Here is a 20,369-nt window from a genome sequence, read left to right as displayed (position 1 = left end):
TCAGGACTTTTTTTCCCCCTAAACAAGTTTGAATTTTTTGTTTTGGGGGGGTTGTTTTTTGTTTTGCTTTGTTTTGTTTTCTTGGTCCCTAGAGGGTCCTAAATCAACAAGTTATTAGATGAGAAATGGAAACTTCTGTCGCAGAAAACACAACTGCAGCTAGACAACAGAAAACAGATGCCAATTATTTGCCAATGCTGCTGGAAAACAAAACATTTTATGACATTTACTTTGCGTTAGCAGGACTGCTGCTGATGCTAAAGAAATATAAAGTGGTCAAATTACCAGCAGCCGGTTTTGAAATGTGGGGTATTATGATTTAGAATCTTGCTCTGCTTTCGGCCATTCTATGACCTACATATTTCTCTAAACATTGATTCTATAGGCAACTTGATATTTTAACAGATATATAAAAAGAATATGTGTAACTGACATGTATAATTAAATATCTTATATATTTCAATATTTTATCCCATTGCCTTCTAATTCTGCTAGTTCTTTATATAGGGATATAAATAATTTTTGATATTTGCTACTTGAAAGTGATTTCCTTGACACATATTTTTATTTCACGTGACAAAAGCTTCAAATTAAACATCTTTCTTGCATTGAATCCAGCTGAATTATTCATTGTGAATGTGATGTCACAAGCAATGTTTGAGTATTTTTTCTCCAGTAGTTAACAGACTTAATTTAGTCACAAGCAATATCCATCTAGCGACACAAGAATATAAATTTTACATGAATATTTTTAAATGAAATGTCTTACTTTTGAGACACATTTCTGAAGAAATATCTTGGACCAATTCACTGAAAGGAGCAGTTACATCAAACAAATTTCTACTTTCATGAGCATGACACTGCACTGTGCTAAAGATCTGGATTTGCAAATAAGGCCTTTTGGAAAATCTTACATAATAAAAAAGTACCTAGTTCTCCCTCTCCTTCTCTTCTTAGTGATTTGAGCTATCTTTCAGGGTGTGAAGAAAAGCAATTAATGCATTTTTCTTCAGAGTATAGAGTTACCACAAGCAATGGTGTTATAAAATCTGTCATAAGTGTCTACATTCCCTCAAGAAGTGTCCTGAGTGACTAAGAGGTGAACTAAATTAGGAATAGCACTTTTATCACTGTGTATATGTTGAAAATGTAAGCTGAAAAATGATGATCAAAGTAATTTAAGGAATGTCATGCTTCTCAGTTTTTAATATGTACATGAATCACCAGGGATTTTGTCGAATGCAGATTATGATTCAACAGTTTTGCCACGGGGCAAAATTCTGCATTTCTGCAAGTTCCCATGATATTTTCAAAGCAGCTGGTCAGTGGACGGCCCCTGTAGAAGTAAGAGTGAAGATGACCTGAGGTGGGGCCATTCTTCTTTGCACACAGTTTTCTGAAGTATCCACAGTCAATCTCAATTTCAAGGAGATTGACTAACTTCTAGTTAGGACTCAGAGAACCCAGGTTCAGCCCATCTCATGACTAATGATTGTTCTCAACTTCCTGGTTCCAGGGTAATATATGGATGCTGAATGGAACTGTCTAGGACATGCACCTTCTCCTTGTTAGATTCAACAATACTAAGACCTTCTATGGAGTGTGTGTGTGAGCATATGCATGCACTTTTGGAAAAAGAGAGAGAAAAAATTTGAAGCTAGAGACAGATGAATACAATAATATGTCATGATTAGCGAAAAAGGGAAAATATAATTGCATCCTGAGGTATGACCCAAAGAAGCAGTGCATCCAGTTCCCATTAGCACGTCTTTCTAACTTAGACACCAATCACACTGAACATCTGTATAACCATCATAGCAAAGGAAACGGAAATTTAGTCTCACTTATTTTTACTCCCATCCTCCTCAGCAACAGAATCTATATATGGCCATGGATTCTAGAAAGCATTTTAACAATCCTGATGCCCATTCCTTTGACCTACATCTAGCTAATGTAAGGCAAGCCCAGCTCCCTTTATTTCATTCTATCCTCAGTCAGAGGAAAGCTTCTTATTACAACAAAACTACAGGGGACCATACCAAAAACTATGAGTATCCTAGATTATATTCTCTGAAACCCTACTCCCACTCTATCATATTTTCCAAGCACTGAAGAAAAACTGATGGCTGCTTCCTCAGTAGAGAGGTATTTGTGCAGATTGTCTATCTAACTAGGGAGTAGTTGGTAGGATTTCAAAACCATTTAACGGGAAAAAACATTTAGTACCTTTTGAAAGATTTTGGGACTGATGGCCATATTGGATGAATGGATTCTGAGCCACATTACACTCCTCCCACCCCACCTCCAGTCCCCAAGTACCACTGATCTTTCCACAGATATATTTCTCTGGCTCTTATTTATTTGTGCTCAGCCTGACTTCATGACCACATGCCTAGAGTGTTGCAATTGTCTTATAACTGTTCCACTTGTCTCGTGTTTTTACAAACTTAAAGAACAGCATCTCATACATCCCTTCATATTCTGTTTTCTTCTTAATAATTACCTTAATTGGCTCCATTTAGCTACAAGAATAAGTCTGACTTTCACACCCTGTTGTGCAAAGTTGTCCACAAAATATATGCTGAACTTCCAAAAAGTTGGCCTCTACCATGTCCCAGACAATCGATGCTTATTATCATGAGTGCTTAGATTTTACTGACTTTCCAACCATTCATCTATAACCTAAACAATGGTCCATTAATTCTTCCTTGAAGCCTCCCATGACCATTCCAATCCTTACGAATAGCCGTTGTTACTACTCATTTTGTTACTTGTTCATATACTACCTGTGTTTTTTTTTCTATTGCTATTACTTGCTTTTATTTTTTTGTTTGTTTTATTGTTTTTGTTTTTTATTATGTTATGTTAATCACCATACATCATTAGTTTTTTTATATTAAGCATACTTATTAAGCACAACTAAAAAGATAAACATAAAATTCATAATCATTTTGGGAGATTTTAACACAGTTCTCTCAGTAATTGGCAAAACAAGCAAGCAAACAAAAAAACCCATTACTGTAAAGAATATATGAACAATGTGATTATCATAAAAATCTAATTTATGTACATAATGCAAGCTATAATCGCAAAATATATAGCTTTTTTTGTTGGAACAGTTATCTTTATTTTCATGACCTAAATTCCCATTTTTTTAATTATGTTATGTTAATCACCATACATTACATCATTAGTTTTTGATGTAGTGTTCCATGATTGTTTGCATAAAACACCCAGTGCTCCATGCAGCATGTGCCCTCCTTAATACCCATCACCGGGCTAACCCATCCCCCCCCCACTCCTCCTCTAGAACCCTCAGTTTGTTTCTCAGAGTCCATAGTCTCTCATGGTTTGTCTCCCCCTCCGATTTCCCCTCCTTCATTTTTCCCTTCCTGCTACCTTCTTCTTTTTTTTTTTTTTAACATATAATGTATTATTTGTTTCAGAGGTACAGGTCTGTGATTCAACAGTCTTGCACAATTCACAGCACTCACCATAGCACATACCCTCCCCGGTGTCTATCACCCAGCCACCCCATCCCTCCCACCCCTCACCACTCGCTTTTAAATGCTATGTTTGTCATATATAGGACTTTTGTGTTCATATCTCTATAAGGCTAAGGAACGGGAGTCAGTCTGGATTTGAGTCTTAGTGAGTAAATGCTAATTTTCATCCATAAATCTGGGATGAAAACAACCAGTTTTTCAGTATTATTGTGGTGTTTCAAAGATAATACATTTGAAGTACCTAGAACAATCACTGACATATAGTTTTATTCTCAGAAAATGTTAGCTTTCATTAAATACTGATATTAACAGACACTAAAAACTTTGCAAGCTATGACACATATCCATCATAGTACATAGAAGAATGTGCTGTATAGAGTGGACATACAAAATGTTTCTTTCATGTGATTCGATTGAACTTCTCTGAATTAAATGTTAACTTGTGGCTAAAGAAATTATGTGATAGAAATCCTGGCCAACTTATTATGTATCTATTGTTCCTGGAAAGCAATTCCTTTATAGCCATATGCAACCTGTACATAGCTTCTGTGCCTTTGAGATACTATCATTTATTTGACATGATTATACCTTTCATAGGCACTCATCATTAATACCCACAGTATAGGACAACTTTAGCAAAATTATTAACTGAACTCAGAAGAAATTTTAAAAATTGATCGTATAAATCCCTTTGTCTTCATGAATTAAAAAAAATAATCTAGATTTGACCTAAACTGTGATTATGAATAAACTAACCAAAGGCCTTGAGGAGGTGAATGTAACTTATTTCCATACAAATACCACAAAACTGGCCCATGGCAGATATTAAATAATTATTGAATGAGTGAATGAATGATATACTATGAATTAAATTCCTATGAATCTCTAGTAATAGCTTTGCCTTATCGATGTTGAAGAATTTCTAATTTCTAATTTACCAAAAGAATTTAAATTCCTTAATCAGTATACTCATTCATGAATTATCTAAATATCAATCCCATCATATGTTAGGGTATATATTCATGTAGTAATAGGGAAATTGATAAGTATGGATATCTGCCATCAGAAATTGTTTAGGGGCACCTGGGTGGCTCAATCAGTTAAGTTTCTGCCTTTGGCTAGGGTCATGATCCCACAGTCCCGGGATCAAGTCCCGCATCAGGCTCCCTGCTCAGCAGGGAGTCTGCTTCTCCCTCTGCCCTTCACCCTGCTTGTGCTCTCTCTCACTTTCACTCTTTCTCAAATAAATAAATAAAATATTTTTTTAAAAAAGAAGAAATTGTTTAGCAGTGATACTAGTATGCTTCTATCACTAAACTAACGGTATTTTTAAAAGAGAAGACCCATAAAGTGATTTGATTTTAATTAATACTAGATATCATGACTTATGTATTGTTGATAACAAGTAATTTGGCCTCATCAAACTCTTACACATCTTGACCATTAATTATGTAGAATTTTCATGATGAGGCTATTAATTGAATTGAAGATGTGATTTCTACGACATGTAGTTTTCAATGCCATTGACTGTAGAACACTTCCAAAGTACTAGAGCTTTTGTGGCAAATTGTGGATCTGAAAATACCTTCTAAATACCTTCTTTGACTTTCTCTTGAAGATATATTGTGAAAGACCTGAAAATAAGAACACATTTTTTTAAAGATTTTATTTATTTATTTGAGAAAGAGAATGAGATAGAGAGAGAGAGAGCATGAGAGGAGGGAGGGTCAGAGGGAGAAGCAGACTCCCCGCTGGGAGCAGAGAGCCTGATGCGGGACTCGATCCCGCGACTCCAGAATCATGACCTGAGCTGAAGGCAGTTGCTTAACCAACTGAGCCACCCAGGTGCCCCAATAAGAATACATTTTTGACATCTATAAACATCTAAACAAATTAACCTGCCCAGTGGAACTGATGGGTATTTGTGCTCAAAGCATCCACTTGCCTCTGGATCAAATATTGTTGTGATGATTTTCAATCCATATCTAAACAATTTTTCTATGGAATGTTTGGAGCTATCCTTTATTCCTGTTTAGCCAACTAGAATGTCATTTAGCTCAAATTGTACACCTGAAGCTGTCTCTCTTCCTCTATTTCATTAAGATGTAACTTGATTTATAATCAGCACTATTTTCTTAAGACAGACATTAATCACAATAAGCTTGATGAATTTATTCCATCAAGGACGAGTCCAATTTCATCATTCTGAAAATCTACAGTTGACTATACAACAATCATTAACATCAATAAGACTTTTTATTTAATTTTTGAAATTAACATATATACACCTTAAAGAAAAATGTGTTATATTCCTGGCATACCTAAATATTAAAACTGTTATTAATTATACATGTATTAATATTAATAAAACTACTATTTATTGCAAAAATAGGGAAAATGTACTATGAGGGATATTATACTGAACGCTGGACAGGTAGTACTAACTTCAATATTTTGCTATTCTATTTTTGAAACATTAATATTTTATAACATTATGTTGATTCAAAACACAAGTCAGCCTTGGAATAATCATTGTCATGGAATTATTATTTTAGTTTTTGAAAGCATGGGATGATGTTAAATGGGGCATGATGATTCATAAAATTTGACTTAAAGTTGAAGGCTATGTTTGAGAGTGGATCCACTGAAAAATGAATTTCTAGTTCTTTAGCCAACATCTTCCTTTTGACAGATTTTCTATTCTCTGAAAAATATTATATAGGAGAGCGGGGCATTTAAATTAGGAGAGAATGGGAAGGTTTATTATCTCTGTTTTATGGCATATAAAAAGAAAAATAAAAACCTCATTCTCAAATAACCAAGTGTCTAATTACATTCCAGCCTAACTGAAAATCAAGAAGCTTCTGATAAATTTAAGAATCTAATTATCTTAAATGATTATACATAAGTACCTCTAATGTGTATAAAAATGATTTACCCCTTATTTTCAATAGGCCCTGGAAACATTTTAATTCTCCTCTTAAGTCCTATTGTGTCTGTGTGTTATGAACCTGAAAACTCTTTTTATATAAAATTTTAATAGACAATTAGTATACAAGTCAATGTTTAGATTATGATATATTCTAATCTACAATAGGAAAGGGTAGTTGGAAATTCTTCAAGTAGTGTTTGGATTATACATCTATTGTCAGAGGTATTTTTTTTTAAGATTTATTTATTTATTTTATTATAGACAGAGACAGAGAGAGAAAGCACGCACAGGGGGAGGGACAGAGGGAGCTGGAGAGAAAGAATCTCAAGAAGACTCCCCACTGAGCATGCATCCTACAGGGCGCTCAACCTCAAGACCCAGAGATCATGACCTGAGCTGAAATCAAGAGTTGGATGCTTAACCAAATGAGCCATGCAGCCACCCCCAGAGTTAATAATTTAAATAAAATATTCTATACCCATTAAGCTTATTATGAACCTGAATACATATGTTTAATAAGTTTAAAAATCACAAAATGTCATATATTGAGTGGATATTTTTAATGTAAGCATTCTAAGGGCATTCCTATTAAAAATCTGCCTCATTAAAGAAGATTTCTTCTATTGATCTCATGCACTTTCATTCAATGTGTTCTTTTCCTTGGATTTTATCTGCAATATAAATGTAATTTATTTACCTTTCTAAACAAATTATCAGATTCTTTTTTTTAATTTTTAAAAATCTTTTATTAAAATTTTTAATAGAAAGTTTAACACTTTTCATGACTAAGTGTCTTCAAGTATCCAGTATATTTTAGTTTGGCTTAATACCTAATATAGTCTCCATCTAAATAAAACCTGCTTTGAATGTCCCTGGCCAAATTAGTTGCTTAGTGTTCTATGCTCTCACATGGAAGTAGAGAAAGAAAGAAGCAAAACACTTTTTGAAGAAATAATAACTAAAAACATGTCAAATTTGATGAAAAACATTCATCTATATACCCACTGAGATAATCAAACTTCACAAAAGATATCTACATGTAGACACATCACAAGAGTTAGACTATTGAAAACCAAAACCAAAAGGGGAATTTTCAAAACAATGAGATTAAAAGCTACCAGGACATGAAAAGAATTATAATAAAATTAACAGCTGACTTTAATCAGAATTGATGGAGGCCAGAAAGCAGTGAGATGACATATTCAAATATCTGAAGAAAATAAAGATGTCAACCAATAATTCCATAACTAGCAAAATTATGGGGTTTTTAGAAGATTTTTATTTATTTATTTGAGAGAGAGAGAGACAGAGATAGCAAGAGAGATAGGAGATCACCAGTGGGGAGGAAAGGGAGGAGATGGGGCTCAATCCCAGGACCCTGGGATCATGACCTGAGCCAAAGGCAGATGCTCAACGGACTAAGCCACCCAGGCACCCCAACTAGCAAAATTATGTTTAAAAATGAGGAAAAATAAAAATGATTGCCATTCCCCCCTCCAAAAAAGATCAATATCTAAATTAAATTTATGAAAAAATGCAACCAACAACAGAATATACCTTCCTTTCAAGAGCAAATGGAAAAATTCTCCATGACAAATCATATGCCAGGTCATAACAGAGAAATCAATTATTTTAAAGGGAATGAAAATAAATATGTTCTCAAACACAAAGAAGGTAAATTAGAAATCAACAAGAGAAAAAAATTAGGGAAATTCCAAACGTTGAAAAATAAATCACACATTACTGAGTAACCTCTGTCTCAAAGAAGAATTCACAAGAAAATTTAGGAAACATTTTGAACTGAGTGAAAACAAAACCTCACAATATATAAAATGTTCTGTAATGTAGCTAAAAGTATATCTAGAGGGAAATTTTTAACTTTAAATACCTATATTAGAAAAGATAACATCAAAGCAATAACTTCCTACCTTAAGAAGACAGTAAAAGAAAAAAAATTAAACTTAAATAAAGTAGAATGAAATAAATAACAAATATTAGCACAGAAATTAGTGAAATAGAGAAAAGAAAAAATCAATAGAGAAAAATCAATGAAACTGAAAGCTGATTCTTTGGAAAAATCAAAAACGTTGATAAAACTTTGAGGGGGGGAGCAAGATGGCGGAGGAGTAGGAGACCTGGATTTCGTCTGGTCCCAGGAATTCAGCTGGATAGGGATCAAACCATTCTGAACACCTACGAACTCAACAGGAGATCGAAGAAAAGAATAGCAACAACTCTCTGAACAGAAAAGCGACCACTTTCTGGAAGGTAGGACGTGCAGAGAAGTGAATCCGAAGCGATATTTGGGAGGATAGACGGCGGGGGAGGGAGCCTCCATTAGCCGCTACCAGCAAGTAATAGAGCCCTAAAGCACAAAATCGGAACTTTTAGAAGTCGCCTCCGCTGAGGGACGTTGCTCCAGTGGCTAAGTGGGGGGTGGAACCCTTGCTGGGACAGTGTGGTCTCAGGACCGTCGGGGTCACAGAAAGACCTGGGGATGCCTGAGTGCAGCAGAGCTCCCAGGTACCAGAGCGGGGAGGCCAGCTGCAGAGATGGAACTGAGGTGCAGGCTCTCAGCTCGGGGTTGCCATAAACCAGGATCCGTGGCACAGTTGGGCCACTACTCTTCAGCAGGGACCCAACAAGCAGCAGAGCTGGGGAGACTCCCCTTCCTCCCCTGGGAGGAGTGGTACAGGAGCGCGCCGCAGGGATCTGCTCGGTTTGGAGACTCCACACAGGGTCGGGTGCCAGAGATAGAAATATTCGGTCACAGGACAAGTGAGCACGGAGTGCGGCTGGAGACCGGGGAGACAAGAGTGATTGACTGCTTTTCTGTGGGGCTCACTGAGGAGCGGGGCCCCGAGTTCTCAGCTCCACTGGGGTGGAGACTGAGAGGCCGCCATTTCACTCTCATCCTCCAAAGCTGTATGGAAATCTTGCAGGGAACAAAAGCTCCCAAGAGCAAACCCGAACAGATTACTTAGACCGGACCGACAAGGGCGGGGCAATTCTGCCTCCAGCAAAGACATTTGGGAACCACGGCAACACGCCCCTCCCCCAGAAGATCAGCAAGAACAGCCAGCCAAGATCAAGTTTACTGGTCAATGAGAACGGCAGAACTCCAGTGCTAGGGGAATACTGCACATAGAATTCATGGCTTTTTTACCATGATTCTTTAGTCTTTCAAAGTTAATTTTTTTAACTTTTCTTTTTTTTTTTGCGTTTTTCTTTTTCCCTTTTTCAACCAACATCTTATCAATCTCTTTTTTAAAAAATATTTTTTATTTTTCATTTTTAGAGTCATATTCTATCCCTTCATAGTAGTTACCCTTATTTTTGGTGTGTGTATATATATATATATATATATATATATATATATATATATATATATATATATATATATATGTTGTTCTCTCTTTAAAATTTTGAGAGGCAGTTTCTTCTCACAGATCAAAATATACCCTAAACCTCTAGTGTATGCTTTTGTTCTAGTCTCCTGCCTGATCACGTTCTCTCCCATTTTTTTAATCCTCTTGTTTCTTTATTCAACCAACTTCTTATCAATTCCTTTAATAAAATCTTTTATAATTTTCATCTTTACAGTCATATTCCATCCCTTCATCATATTAACCCTTATTTTTGTACATATATAGGTTTTTCTTTCTTTAAAAATTTGGGAGGCACTTGCCTCTAATAGACCAAAATATGCCCAAAATCTAGTGTGTGGCACTGATCTGTGCACCAGCCTGATCATATTTGATCATATTCTGTTTTTTTGTTTTGTTTTGTTTTTGATTGTTTTTATCTTTTTCTTTTTCCTCTTTCTTTATTCTTTCTTTCCCATTCTTTTCCCCTGGTTTCAGAACTTTTCTGATTTGTTTAGTGTATATTTTCTGGGGACATTGTTACCCTGTTAGCAGTTTGTTCTCTCATTCATCTAGTCTTCTCTGGACAAAATGACAAGATGGAAAAAAAGCACCTCAACAAATAGAACAAGAGGCAGTACTGATGGCCAGGGACCTAATCAATATGGACATTAGTACGATGTCAGAACTAGAGTTCAGCATGATGATTTTAAAGACACTAGCTGGGCTTGAAAAAAGCATGGAAGTTATTAAGAAACCCTTTCTGGAGAAATAAAAGAACTAAAATCTAACCAAGTTGAAATCAAAAAGGCTATTAATCAGGTGCAATAAAAAAAATAGAGGCTCTAACTGCTAGGATAAATAAGGCAGAAAAGAGAATTAGTGATCTAGAAGACCAAATGATGGAAAATAAAGAAGCTGAGGAAAAGAGAGATAAACAACTACAGGATCACAAGGGCAGAATTCGAGAGATAAGTGATACCATAAGATGAAACAATATTAGAATAATTGGGATCCCAGAAGAAGAAGAGAGGGGCAAAAGGTATTTGGAGCAAAGAGAACTTCCCTAATCTGGGGAAGGAAACCGGCATCAGAATCCAGAAGGCACAGAGAACCCCTCTCAAAATCAATAAAAATAGGTCAAAACCCCAACATCTAATAGTAAAATTACAAGTCTCAGAGACAAAGAGAAAATCCTGAAAGCAGCTCAGGAGAAGAGATATGTAACCTACAATGGTAGAAACATTAGATTGGCAACAGACCTATCCACAGAGACCTGGCAGGCCAGAAAGGACTGGCATGATATCTTCAGAGCACTAAATGAGAAAAATATGCAGCCAAGAATACTATGTCCAGCTAAGCTGTCATTGAAAATAGAAGGAGAGATAAAAAGCTTCCAGGACAAACAAAAACTAAAGGAATTTGCAAACACAAAACCAGCCCTACAAGAAATATTGAAAGAGGTCCTCTAAGCAAAGAGAGAGCCTAAAAGCAACATAGACCAGAAAGGAACACAGACAATAGACAGTAACAGTCACCTTACAGGCAATACAGTGGCACTAAATTCATACCTTTCAATAGTTACCCTGAATGTAAATGGGCTAAATGCCCCAATCAAAAGACACAGGCTATCAGATTGGATAAAAAAGCAAGACCCATCAATATGCTGTCTGCAAGAGACTCATTGTAGACCCAAAGATACCCCCAGATTGAAAGTGAAGGGGTGGAAAACCATTTACCAGGATAATAGACACCAAAAGAAAGCTGGGGTGGCAATCCTTGTATCAAACAAATTAGCTTTTAAACCAAAGACTGTCATAAGGGATGAGGAAGGACACTATACCCTACTTAAAGAGTCTATCCAACAAAAAGATCTAACAATTGTAAATATCTATGCCCCTATCATGGGAGCAGCCAATTATATAAGGCAGTTAATAACAAAAGCAAAGAAACACATCAACAACAATACAGTAATCGTGGGGGACTTTAACACCCCCCCCTCACTGAAATGGACAGATCATTTAAGCAAAAGATCAATAAGGAAATAAAGACTTTAAATGACACATTGGAACAAATGGACTTCACAGATATATTCAGAACATTCCATCCCAAAGCAGGAGAACAGACATTCTTCTCTAGTGCCCATGGAACATTCTCCAGAATAGATCGCATCCGAGGACACAAATCAGTTCTCAAACGGTACCAAAAGATTGGGATCATTCCCTGCATATTTTTAGACCACAGTGCTTTGAAACTAGAACTCAATCACAAGAAGAAAGTCAGAAAGAACTCAATACATAGAGGCTAAAGAGCATCCTACTAAAGAATGAATGGGTCAACCAGGAAATTAAAGAAGAATCTAAAAATTTCATGGAAACAAATGAAAATGAAAACATAACTGTTCAAAATCTTTGGGATACAGCAAAGGCAGTCTTAAGAGGAAAGTATATAGCAATACAAGCCTTTCTCAAGAAACAAGAAAGGTCTCAAATATACAACCTAACCCTACACCTAAAGGAGCTGGAGAAAGAACAGCAAATAAAGCCTAAACCCAGCAGGAGAAGAGAAATAATAAAGATCAAAGCAGAAATCAATGAACTAGAAACCAAAAGAACAGTAGAACATATCAATGAAACTAGGAGCTGGTTCTTTGAAAGAATTAACAAGATTGATAAACCCCTGGCCAGACTTATCAAAAAGAAAAGAGAAATGACCCAAATAAAAAAAAATCATGAATGAAAGAGGAGAGATCAAAAGTCTCAGCTTTCAGTGAAATAAGTCAATCAGAGAAAGACATGTATCACATGACCTCACTGATATGAGGAATTCTTAATCTCAGGAAACAAACTGAGTGTTACTGGAGTGGTTGGGGGTGGGAGGGAGGGGGTGGCTGGGTGATAGACATTGGGGAGGGTATGTGCTATGGTGAGCGCTGTGAATTGTGCAAGACTGTTGAATCACAGATCTGTACTTCTGAAACAAATAACGCAACATATTTTAAGAAAAAAAAAAAGAAGAAGATAACAGGAGAGGAAGAAAAGGGGAGTATGTCAGAGGGGGAGACAAACCATGAGAGATGATGGACTCTGAAAAACAAACTGAGGGTTCTAGAGGGGAGGGGGTAGGGGGATGGGTTAGCCTGGTGATGGGTATTGAGGAGGGCACGTTCTGCATGGAGCACTGGGTGTTATGAACAAACAATGAATCATGGAACACTGCACCAAAAAACTAATGATGTAATATATGGTGATTAACATAACAATAAAAAATTTAAAAAAAAAAGTCTCAGCTTTCTCTGGTGAGAAGAGAGTTGGTGTTCGAGTCATACTGACTTGGGCTTGAATTCCAGATTCAGGGTCTCCTCTTCTCTGTGTGACTGACTGAGATGGACTGCAGCAAAGGGTTCTCTTGCCCTCTGGCTTCTGGTTGGATTTGACCACTGGAATGTACCAGCAGGAGACTGGAAGAGGGTGGGGAAAAACTGAGAGCTTTCCCCCTAAGGTCAGGAACGCGGCAGGGATGTCCACTATCACCACTGCTATTCAACATAATATTAGAAGTCCTAGCCACAGCAATCAGACAACAAAAAGAAATCAAAGGCATCCAAATCAGCAAAGAAGTCAAACTCTCACTCTTTGTAGATGATATGATACTGTATGTGGAAAACCCAAAAGAATCCACCCCAAAACTGCTAGAAGTCAAACAAGAATTCAGTAATGTGGCAGGATAGAAAATCAATGCATAGAAATCAGTGGCATCCCTATACACCAACAACAAGACAGAAGAAAGAGAAATTAAGGAGTCTATCTCATTTACAATTGCACCCAAAACCATAAGATACCTGGGAATAAATCTAACCAAAGAGGCAAAGAATCTATACTCTGAAAACTATAAAATACTCGTGAAAGAAATTAAGGAAGACACAAAGAAATGGAAAAATGTTCCATGCTCATGGATTGGAAGAACAAATATTATGTCAATGCTACCTAGAGCAATCTACACATTCAATGCAATCCCTATCAAAATACCATCCACTTTTTTCAAAGAAATGGAACAAATAATCCTAAAATTTGTATGGAACCAGAAAAAAGCCCAAATAGCCAGAGGAATGTTCAAAAAGAAAAGCAAAGCAGGCGGCATCACAATTCCGGACTTCAAGCTCTATTACAAAGCTGTCATCATCAAGACAGTATGGTATTGGCACAAAAACAGACACATAGATCAGTGGAACAGAATAGAGAGCCCAGAAATGGACCCTCAACTCTATGGCCAACTAATCTTTGACAAAGCAGGAAAGAACTCCCAATGGAAAAAAGACAGTCTCTTCAAGGGGTGACCTCACTGATATGAGGAATTCTTAATCTCAGGAAACAAATAGAGGGTTGCTGGAGTGGTGGGGGGGTGGGAGGCATGGGGTGGCTGGGCGATAGACATTGGGGAGCATGTGTGCTATGGTGAGCTCTGTGAATTGTGCAAGACTGTTAAATCACAGATCTGTACCTCTGAAACAAGTAATACATTATATGTTAAAAAAAAGAAGAAGAAGAAGATAGCAGTAGGGGAAAAATGAAGAGGGGGACATCGGAGGGGGAGATGAACCATGAGAGATGATGAACTCTGAAAAACAAACTGAGGGTTCTAGAGGAGAGGGGCGTGGGAGGATGGGTTAGCCTGGTGATGGGTATTAAAGAGGGCACGTTCTGCATGGAGCACTGGGTGTTATACACAAATAATGAATCATGGAACACTACATCAAAAACTAATGATGTAATGTATGGTGATTAACATAATAAAAAATGGAAAAAAAACTTTATTGAGATGGGCCAAGAGAAAAAGAAAGACACAAATTATTAAAATCAGAAATGAAAAGGGTCATATATCACTATGAATCTTACAGAAATTAAGGATTTGATTTAATTTAAAAGAATTATAAAGAAATATGAACAATTTAATGCTGGAAAAGTACACAATTTAAATGAAATAGACAAAGTCCTAGAAGTTAGACCATTAAAAGAAGAAATGAAAAATCTGAATAAACATACAACAAGTAAAGGAGTTAAATTGGTACCTAAATTATACCCAACATAGAAAAACTCAGGCACAGATCATTTTATAGATAAATTCTATCAAATATCTAAAAAAGATATATAAATTATCTTCAAACTCCTATATGGTTCACATTCCAGAATGCTTCTCAACTCTTCTGTGAGGCCAACGTTGGCCCAGTGCTAAAGCCAGATAAAGATATCAACAAAATATTAGCAATCCAAAATTAAGTAATCTATAAAAATACACATCATGACCAAGTATAACTTTTCCCTGGAATACAAGGCTAATGCAATGTTCAAAAATCATTTAATAGAACACAATATTCATATATTAAAAGATAAACCCCACAGGGTTATCTCGTTTAAAAAAATTAATAAATCTAACACCCACTTGTGATATTAAAAAAAACTCTCAAAAACTAAGAATAGAAGGTAACTTCCCCAACCTGATAAAGAATCGCTATAAAAAAAACCTGAAACTAACATATTTAATGCTGAATGAAAAAATGCTCTTTTTGGGGGCACCTAGGTGGTGCAGTCAGTTAAATATCCAATCTTGGTTTCTGCTTGGGTGGTGATCTCGGGTCCTGATCTTCAGGTCCTGGGGTTGAGCCCTGTGGGGCTCCAGGCTCTCTGCAGAGTCTGCTTGAGACTTTCCCCCTCTCTCCCTGCCCCTCCCCCTGCTCTCTCTCTCTCTCTTTCAAATAAATAAATAAATCTTTAAAAAAAATTATCTCATTAAGCTTAGGAATAAGACCAATGTCTGCTCTTATCACTTGTATTTAACAACATACTAGGAGTTCTAACAAGTGCAAAAAGGCAAGAATCAGAAATAAAAGGCCTTGAAAACTGTCTTGATTTGTAAATAATATGATCCTATATGTAGAAAGTTCTAAAGAATTTTTTAAAAAATGAATGGAATTGATTAGTGTGTACACCAAGTTCACAGAATATAAGCCCAATATATAAAAATCAACTGTCGTGCTATAAACTAGCAATGAACAATCCAAAAGTGAAATTCAGAAGAGTTCCATTCACAAAGCATCAAAAAATTAAATCCTTGGTAATAAATACAAATTAAACACTGCCAAATTCAAAACTATGCTGAGAAAAATTAAAGATGATCTAAAGAAAGAACTATTCCATGTTCATGGATTAGAAGATTCAATATGTTAAGATGATAATTATCCCAATTTAAAGTCTTAAATGAACTAAATTATCTAATTTGAAAAAGAAGTGAAAAATCTGAATAAATCTATAGCAAGTAAAGAACATCAATTGATACTTAGAATATTCTTGACAAAAATACTCAGACGCAGATCATATTTACAGATAAATTCTATCAATTTAGCTATAAAAGAAATACAGATTATTCCCAAACTCTTAAAAAATACAAAGTCTAGAGCACTTCTTGACTCATTTATTTCTTTGTCTCTGTTTCTCTAGAACACAAGGAAGCTTTACTCTGAGGTCAGTTCCTTTGTTCCTTAAGTCAGGGTTTAAAAGCATAGTATGTAATAGCTGTAATCCAGGCCATGAATGTTTTAATATTAAGTACCCATGGAATTTTGAACTTGTAAGAAACTTACACAAGAGTGTAAGCAAACAAGAATAGCTAGCTTACTGCCTAGTTAATAAGTAGCACAATACCTAGTACAATGCTTAACATAGAGTTGGTCATTAATATATGGTTATCCTAAATGAATGAGCTGATTAATAAATAAATATTTGTATACATATTGATGTCAGGTAACAATAAAAACAATAATAGTAAAAGCTAATATTTGTTGAGATTTTTCTCTATGTTAAATACTAAGCTAAGCATTTAATTCTTAGCAATAACTTGATGATACCATGTGGGTAGATTAATAAGCTGCTCAAGGTCACATAGGTAGTAAGTAGAAGAGACATGTGATCATGAACTCATGTGACCCCAGAGCTGGACCTTTCAATCATTCAGCCTTATTGCCTCAGTTTGTCCTAGTCACAAATACCCTAAATCAGAGTATGCAGAGTGTGCCCTCTGTATCTTTTGTGCCATCCCTATGCTACCAAAGGATTCAGAATCCAGGACAATCAAAAAGAGACTCTGTTAATGATGCTAAGTGAATTTTGAATCAAATCCTTGACCAGAATCCTTGACAAATTCTAAAATTGGCAGATAACCTTACCATCTCCAAGGCAGCTCTTGCATACAAGCCAGTTACTGCAAGCTAAATTTTTGTTTAAAGTATTATTCTTTTGTAGTCATCATGACTGACCACTTCTCCCACATACCATGCCACATTTTTGCAAATGAAATAGGAAACTGACACAAGTAAGGTGTTTCCACTTACTCCCACCACCCCAGATAAAATTAGTTCTTGGTCATGTTGACACACCTCATACCTGTGTGGTTTCTTTGGTAAGTACCATATTTCTTATTCCAAAACTCTGCATTTCTCTATATCCTACTTTCAGGTCTACTTTATTATTATTATGTTAAATTAGCCAACATATAGTACATCATTAGTTTTTGATGTAGTGTTCAATGATTCATTAGTTGCGTATAACACCCAGTGCTCATCACATCACATGTGCTCCTCAATACCCATCACCCGGTTACCCCATCCCCCACCTTCCTCCCTTCTGGAACCCTTAGTTTGTTTCCTGGAGTCCAGAGTCTCTCTCTCTGATTTCTTCCCAGTTTTCCCTCCCTTCCCCTGTGGTTCTCTATGTTATTCCTTATAATCCACATATGAGTAAAACCATATTATAATTGTCTTTCTCTGCTTGACTTATTTCACTTAGCATTATCCCCTCCAGTTCCATCCATGTCAATTCAAATGGTAGGTATTCATCCTTTCTGATGGATGAGTAATATTCTATTGTGTATATGAACCACATCTTCTTTATCCATTCATCTGTTGAAGGACATCTGGGCTCCTTCCACAGTCTGGCTATTGTGGACATCACTGCTATGAACATTGGGGTGCACGTGCCCCTTCTTTTCACTGCATCTGTATCTTTGGGGTGAATACCTAGTAGTGCAATTGCTGGGTCACAGGGTAGCTCTATTTTTAATGTCTTGAAGAACCATACTGTTTTGCAGAGTGACTGTACCAGCTTGCACTTCTACCAACAGTCTAAGAGGGTTCCCCTTTCTCCACATCCTCACCAACATTTGCTGTTTTCTGCCTTGTTAATTTTTGCCAGTTATTCTAACTGGTATAAGGTGGCATCTCAATATGGTTTTGATTAGTATTTCCCTGATGGCTAGTGATGTTGAACAGTTTTTCATGTGTCTGTTAGCCATTTGTACGTCCACACCGCTATAAGGCAACTTAATCTTCAAAAAAGAAGTTCACATGAATCTTTGATGTAAAAAATCATACATACACTGTATTTGTTTTAGTTATTTCAAAGCCCTCAGTTTAATTAGCTGGAAACATAAAATGGTATTCATTCTGTACTTCTAGCTCCCGATTTATCATATAATCATAATGACATACAATTTATCTCAACTTAATTTTACTTTTATATTAATCCCAACATACTGATAATATTTTATTAAATATTTTAAGACATTAATCTTATATATTCTTGATAAAGCACTCAGCTCCTCCTAGTGGATACTAAGGTTTAACTAATAGTGTTAATATTTCTAAATTTTAACAATGTATCATTATTGTTAGTTTTAAATATATGTTTACAATCCACAAAACAGGGAGCAAATAGTATCCATAAAGTTGAAACCAAGTTATGAAAAACATAAAGAATTACATTTTAAATAGAATCAGTTTACTTTAAGTGACAATTATCTCAATGTGACTAAAAATATTAAAGAGCCATAATGGAGATTTTAACCAATGAGATATTTCATCTATTTCTCACTCATTCTGTCCCATTTTACAATTTCACATCAATGAAAACTAAGAAGGAATAGCTAGGGGAAAGGGGGAAGTAAATAATATCAAATTCTAGATTTAAAAAAGGTGGGGTAGAAAGGATAAATTTTCTAATTATCATATTAATGAACAAAAATGACATACAGAGTATGATTTGAAAGGAATACCCAAGCTAAATGGCAATATTCAGCTCTTTCCCAGGGGGAAAAATGCTTGTGAAGGGAAGTGCAGTGCCTGAAAACCACACCCATGTGTGATGGAGTGCGCATCTGCTCAATACAGGCCCAGCCAAAATCTGCAGGTGTCAAAATGCCAGTAGTACACACAAAATGATGGAAATGGAGACAAATTATCTTTTTGAAAAGTACCCATATTCCCAAATTTTGTTAATTCTGCATGCATGCAGATATCATTTGCCTTTTTTCCCTTTATCATGTTGTATATGGAGTTTTATGAAAGTCTAAAAATGAACAATGGAAATTGCTCTCTCTGCAATCAACAGAGCAACCAGATGACCAGGCTGTCATTTCATCAGTTCCCCTAGGAAATGCCTTTATGGCACCATCACTATCTTCACTCCTCCTAAAAAGCAGATTGGAAAGATGAGCTCTCATTATGGTATAGAACTTTGGAGAGATATTTCTATGAAGTGTGCAGAAGACTTGCGAATTTTGTGAATCATTGGATCCATGTTTGCGGACTGTGAAGCCAATCAGTTACAAATTACAGGCCAGATGCTACTCATCGTCTCAACTCTCGGTCTGCAAAAAGGCTCCAGATAACTTCGTGAAAATGACACCCTGAGTTATTAAAACAAATTTTGTCCCTAATAAGCTCCTCTTTAAGCCATTTAGATGGGCACTGATTGAACAGTGATTTGCTATTATTCTAGAAAATGCTGTTTACCAGTATGATTTATGCACTTTTTATTTGGGTACCTTCTTAAACAGTTTTCTAATAAATATGATATACTTTATATTATTGTACCACTTTAATAAAGCAGTTCATTTATCCATCAGAAAATCCTATGACATAGAAAGCTTCACATTTTTATTCTCTGATTGCAGATGTAAAACAATGTAGTAGTTTGCCTAGCATCACACACATAGAAATGGTGATAGCAAATCTGGGACCCTTGTCTTTTGACTCTTATTCTAGTACTCTATTTTTATTGTTAATATATTAAATCTTTGTTTTCATAATGCTCATTTGTACCATTCATTGATTCATTATCCAATAGTACATAAAACCACCTACTTAGACATATTATGCTAATTTGCACATTGTCTTTTTTTAAATTTTTTATTGTTATGTTAATCACCATACATTACATCATTAGTTTTTAATGTAGTGTTCCATGATTCATTGTTTGTGCATAACACCCAGTGCTCCACGCAGAACTGCACATTGTCTTTCAAACATTGCACAGGCAATACACAGATACAGTAGTCCATTTACTGTATAAATCAATCAATAAATGGACCTAACCATCATTAGAAGTTACAGGGGTGCCTGGGTGGCTCAATCGGTTAAGCATCATGGTCCCAGGGTGCTGGAATCCAGCCTTGAGTTGGGCTCCCTGCTCAATGGGGAGCCTGCTTCTCCCTCTCCCCTAACAGGATTAGCCACTG

The sequence above is a fragment of the Eumetopias jubatus genome, unplaced genomic scaffold, assembly GCF_037043125.1.
Source record: "Eumetopias jubatus isolate StellerSeaLion01/CBP00866 unplaced genomic scaffold, mEumJub1_p1.0 scaffold_14, whole genome shotgun sequence".
Lineage (NCBI taxonomy): Eukaryota > Metazoa > Chordata > Mammalia > Carnivora > Otariidae > Eumetopias > Eumetopias jubatus.
Note: the sequence above shows the minus strand (reverse complement) of the source record.